General features: G+C 45.9%; 3 non-coding genes across 3 annotated transcripts; all 3 read left to right on the plus strand.

Annotated features, from left to right (window-relative positions):
- The first annotated feature begins 2,111 nt into the window (after positions 1 to 2,111).
- On the plus strand, positions 2,112 to 2,274 carry LOC135014209 (U1 spliceosomal RNA). The gene has a single exon (XR_010212759.1). It is a non-coding gene; the product is annotated as a U1 spliceosomal RNA (small nuclear RNA).
- Positions 2,275 to 2,944: 670 nt separating this feature from the next.
- LOC135014208 (U1 spliceosomal RNA) lies at positions 2,945 to 3,108 on the plus strand. The gene has a single exon (XR_010212758.1). It is a non-coding gene; the product is annotated as a U1 spliceosomal RNA (small nuclear RNA).
- Positions 3,109 to 3,260: 152 nt separating this feature from the next.
- Positions 3,261 to 3,423, plus strand: LOC135014210 (U1 spliceosomal RNA). Its single transcript, XR_010212760.1, has one exon. It is a non-coding gene; the product is annotated as a U1 spliceosomal RNA (small nuclear RNA).
- The last annotated feature ends 2,402 nt before the right edge of the window (positions 3,424 to 5,825 follow it).

A 5,825-nucleotide genomic window follows, 5' to 3' on the forward strand; every position in this document is an offset into this window, starting at 1 on the left:
AAGGGTTCCGCAGCACCCAATTACAGAGTACATAAACAAATAATCAAACAGGAAAACAGCAACTTACAGTTGATGACAATATAGGACAAGTACAGGGTAAATAAACATAGCTACATCAGCAGATGACACTGGAATAAGTATCAGGTGGCAGAAGACTGCTGGATTTGGTGCAGCTGAAGATTATTAAAGTAAGAAAAGAGTAAGCACATGAGGGAAGAGGGCCCTGCTCGTGAGAGCTTACATTCTAAAGGGGAGGGGTAGACAGACAGGGGTGAGACAGATGGGGTACATAGAGAGCGTGGAACAGAGGTTTAGGATGAGATTTGGCTGGGTTTGGTGAAGAAGTGGGTCTTGAGAGCCCATTTGAAGTTTTGTAGAGAGGTGGAGAGTCTGAGGGGGAGAGGTAGGGAATTCCAGAGAAGTGGTGCAGCACGTGAAAAATCTTGGAGGTAGGAGTGGGAGGAAGTAATCCGTAGGCAGGAGAGTCGGCGTGCATTAGCAGAGCGAAGAGGACGGGTGGGAGTGTAAAGCGAGATAAGATCAGAGATGTAGATGGGAGAGGAGTGGTTAGGGGCTTTGTAAGCAAGTGTGAGAAGCTTGAAATGGATTCTGAAAGGGAAGGGGAGCCAGGGAAGGACTAGTAAGAGAGGAGAGGTGGACGTAGTGCATTTGGTGAGGAAAATGAGCCGGGCAGCAGCATTGACGATATATTGGAGTGGAGAGAGGTATTTGTCAGGAATGCCAGTCAGGAGGAGATTACAGTAGTCCAGTCTGGAGATGACCAGTGAGTGGATAAGAGTCTTAGTAGCATCCTGGGTCAGAAAGGGTCTGATCCTGGAAATATTTTTTAGATGAAAACGGCAGGTTTGTAAGAGGTGCTGAATGTGTGGTTTGAAGGAGAGGGAGGAGTCAAGGATTACTCCAAGACAGCGCACTTGGGGGGTAGAGGAGATAGTAGTGCCATCAATAGATAATGAGATTGTAGGAGGTGAGGTTATGCGGGAGGGAGGGAAGATGATCAGCTCGATCTTAGACATGTTAAGTTTAAGAAAGCGCTGGGACATCCAGGAAGAGATAGCAGAGAGACAGTTGGAGATACGAGTGAGGAGAGTAGGGGAGAGGTCTGGAGAGGAAAGATAGATTTGAGTGTCATCAGCATAGAGATGATATTGGAAACCAAAAGAACTAATGAGCTTACCTAGTGAGGACGTATAGAGAGAGAAGAGGACCAAGGACAGAACCTTGGGGTACCCCTACAGTTAGTGGAAGTGAGGGGGAGGTGGAGTCATGAGAGGAGACAGAGAATGAACGGTCAGAAAGGTAGGACGACAACCAAGAGAGGGGAGTGTTACGCAGACCAATGGAGTGAAGGATTTGCAGTAGGAGAGGATGGTCCACAGTGTCAAAAGCAGCAGAGAGATCAAGTAGAATAAGTAGAGAGTAGTGTCCCTTAGATTTAGCAGCATGGAGGTCATTGCATACTTTTGTAAGGGCAGTTTCAGTGGAGTGGAGAGGACGGAAGCCAGACTGGAATGGGTCAAGCAGTGAGTGTGAGGAAAGAAAGGAAGTAAGGCGGTTGTAGACAATACGCTCAAGGAGTTTGGAGGCAAAAGGGAGAAGAGAGATGGGTCGGTAGTTGGAGAGAGTGTTTGGATCAAGGGTAGGTTTTTTAAGAATAGGAGAGATGAGAGCGTGGTTGAAGGCAGAGGGGACAGTGCCTGATGAGAGGGAGAGATTGAGAAGGTGGGAAAGATGGGAACAAGCAGAAGAAGAGATGTGGCAGAGGAGGCGGGAGGGGATAGGGTCAAGTGGGGAGGTGGTGAGGGGACAGGAACGAATGAGGGCCATGACTTCCTCTCCAGATGCATGGGAGAAAGATGACAGAGTTGGTGCGAGGGATGGGGAGGGTTGGTAAGGGATGGGAGAAGGCTGGTTACTGATAGTCTGGTGTGATGTGATGTCAGCTCTGGTAAAAGTCAGATTTCTTTGTCTCAGATCTTCCTCTAGCCTTGTTCTTATTTCGAGAGTTCCCTTGTGCTGCCTCAGTTGGATCTCCTTCACTTGACAGGGGGGTGCCCGAGCAGCGACCCTCCCCAGCTCTAGCCCAACTCCTACTAACCTGCCAGGCGAGATACTATAATCACGAAGGTGCTTCTCCCAGGGCAAGGCTCACCCATTGCACTCTGGGTGTGCTGCTCCTGCGATTTCCCCAAATGTGGGAAACTTGACTGCATAATTTGTGTTTCCCCTGGTCGGCTCTCGTATAATTCAGATCTCTTTGTCTCAGGTCTCTCTCCAGCCTAGTTTGCTGTCTGTTTCCACTTCTCTTTTCTTGAGCTGCTCCCTTCTATGCCCTTGCGCACTATCCTGACTTCTCCCGTCTGCTTACTTTGTGCCTTCCAACGCACAATGCGAACTACAGGTAGTGCTGCAGGTCCCACACCCTTTTATTTGCCTTACAGAGCAGCTCTGGAGCTGTTACAGTGCCCAGCTGCTGCAAGAAATCAGCTTGAATGCTTCGGGGCTGGGGCATAGCCAACATGAGCCCCACACCGAAGGAGGGTGGAGGTGTTTAATGCGAACTAGGGGTCATCCAAGCTCCGAAAAATGCTGCCATGCCCTGCACGCCCCTTTTCTCTTTTCATATGCAGACGAGGGTTGAAGCCAACTTTGACCCACTGCTTGGATGACATCACCATATGCAAATCCATCTGCTGCAGGCCTTCCCCCAGGAATGCTTGCACTAGTTGTTGCATTTGGTTTGTTGTTTGGGGGTGCTTCAGTATTAGGTAGCCTTCTGCCCTCCCATGTTCATCTGAAAATATGTGTTCTCCCTGCAGTTGTTGTCCCCAGATGAGAGTTCCCTTGTGCTGCCTCAGTTGAATCTCCTTTACTTGACAGAGATGTGCCTGAGCAGCGGCCCTCCCAAGCCCTATCCCAAATCATACTTATTTTGCATAGGAGATACCATGGTCATGAAGATTGTTCTCCCAGGGTGAGGTTCATTCATTGTATTCTGGGTATGCTGACCCGTATGATTTCCCCAAATGTGGGAAACTCGACTGCATTATTTGTGGTAGTGGGGGACTGTGTTTGTTCTTTCCTCTGGTCAGCTCTGGTAAAAGTCAGATTTATTTGTCTCAGATCTTCCTCTAGCCTTGTTCTTCTTTCGAGAGATTCCTTGTGCTGCCTCAGTTGGATCTCCTTCACTTGACAGGGGGGTGCCCGAGCAGCGACCCTCCCCAGCTCTAGCCCAACTCCTACTTACCTGCCAGGTGATATACTATGATCATGAAGGTGCTTCTCCCAGGGCAAGGCTCACTCATTGCACTCTGGGTGTGCTGCTCCTGTGATTTTTCCAAATGTGGGAAACTTGACTGCATAATTTGTTTTTCCCCTGGTCGGCTCTCGTATAATTCAGATCTCTTTGTCTCAGGTCTCTCTCCAGCCTAGTTTGCTGTCTGTTTCCACTTCTCTTTTCTTGAGCCGCTCCCTTCTATGCCCTTGCGCACTATCCTGACTTCTCCCGTCTGCTTAATTTGACTACAACCACCAATATATTCTGCTGCACTATATATATGCAAAGCTAATTCTGCTGGGTAATTACAACTGACTAAAACCACCAATATATTCTGCTGCACTATATCTATATTTGCAAAGCTAATTCTGCTGGGTAATTACAATTGACTACAACCACCAATATATTCTGCTGCACTATATCTATATATGCAAAGCTAATTCTGCTGAGTAATTACAATTGACTACAACCACCAATATATTCTGCTGCACTATATCTATATATGCAAAGCTAATTCTGCTGGGTAATGCAAATTGAAACATTATTGCATAGTATGTGATTTTGAAGTACTTTTTTAAAGTTTTGAATGATATAGACCCAGTTTAATCTTTGTGGAATGCCTGGTTGTTGTTTTTAAGGTAATTTATTGCCTGGCATTTGAGGGGGTGGGGTGTGGTTACAGATTTCAATTATTGGTTTCACTTGTAATAGTCTTCTACTTAAGTCCAATGGTGTAGGCTGTGCAAAGCCGTTTGGCTGTGCATTTATTGATCTAAGCATGCATTTTTATCAAAGCGTGATAAAATTGACACATAACAGCAGTGTTCAATCAGCATTAATTTATCTTCAGCTGATATCGATTGTGAATTGACGTTTCTTCTCTTCTTGTCACCTACAGGTAATTACAATTGACTACAACCACCAATATATTCTGCTGCACTATATCTATATATGCAAAGCTAATTCTGCTGGGTAATGCAAATTGAAACATTATTGCATAGTATGTGATTTTGAAGTACTTTTTTAAAGTTTTGAATGATATAGACCCAGTTTAGTCTTTGTGGAATGCCTGGTTGTTGTTTTTAAGGTAATTTATTGCCTGGCATTTGAGGGGGTGGGGTGTGGTTACAGATTTCAATTATTGGTTTCACTTGTAATAGTCTTCTACTTAAGTCCAATGGTGTAGGCTGTGCAAAGCCATTTGGCTGTGCATTTATTGATCTAAGCGTGCATTTTTATCAAACCGTGATAAAATTGACACATAACAGCAGTGTTCAATCAGCGTTCAATCGAAGTGAAAAAGAAGGAAAACAGAAGCACACCAATCTAACAAAACAAAGAAAACTGAAGAACTAATAACAAATGTGAGTCACTTACTCCTCAGATCACTCACCTCCTGATTGTTGCATCTGATTACATAGCACAGAACTACCTTACTTGGACATTTCATAAACCATCCATTTCACCTACAAATGCCTGTATCTGTATTATTGTAATTTTGTTTTTTAAGCACAGCTGCACCAATGCAATTTTACCTGCAAACACTTAAAACATCTAACATAATTACCATTGCTTCTTAAACCTCTCACAATCCTTTCATTTCTTACACTCCAAATACTTTTCTGCACCCACTTTATCTACGCTTTTGACTCATTTCATACTAAATCTACACCCCTTGAGCCTACACAGCTTTTCTCACCTGCATTTCTGCAATTCTTCTGCTCGGATTGCCTTACAGTCTCCTCTCCTACTTCCACTTTCCCTCAACCTATTTACCTACTTAACACTATGTCAAGGTTTTCTTATACTCCCCACATCACTAAGTGTCTACCTAATAATGTATCTTTAGCCTTCCCCCCTAGTCTCCTCCACCTCCTCCTCTCTCCCCTCCTCTGTCTCCCCTCCATCCCTCTGTTTCCTTCCCCCACCTTTCCTGTTACCCCACTTTCATTCACCTCTGCCCCATGGTCCTGCTACCCCACAACTCAGCCCTGCTCCCTCTCTCCCTTCCCTGTCACCTCCCCACACCCCCATCCACATCACACTGACCTCCCTCCCTGCCCACCTCCTGCAGTTTCCCCTCCTAGCTCAGGCACCCGTACCATCACTACTCTCTCATCATCCCTGCCCTCAAAGTTAATCCCACCTCATCGCTACAGCAACCCTGAAAATCTAATTCACATCTCTCCCACAAACTCATACCCCCTATCCTGTGCCCTCTGGAATGCCAGATCTGTTTATAACAAACTGGTCCCCACTCATGACCTTTTCATTTCCAACTCCCTACACCTACTAGCCATTACTGAAACTTGGATTACGCCCTCTGACACTACTTCTGCTGCTGCTCTCTCTGCTGGGGGCCTTACATTCACACACACACCCCGACCTGGGGGTCGCCATGGGGGTGGTGTTGGGGTCCTTTTACCTTCTAGTTACTCCTACCAACTCATACCACCAGAACCATCCCTTATATTCTTTACATTTGAGGTCCACGCCATATGCCTCTTCCAACCAGTTTATCTTAGAG

Source organism: Pseudophryne corroboree, unplaced genomic scaffold (assembly GCF_028390025.1).
Source record: "Pseudophryne corroboree isolate aPseCor3 unplaced genomic scaffold, aPseCor3.hap2 scaffold_2790, whole genome shotgun sequence".
Taxonomy (NCBI): domain Eukaryota; kingdom Metazoa; phylum Chordata; class Amphibia; order Anura; family Myobatrachidae; genus Pseudophryne; species Pseudophryne corroboree.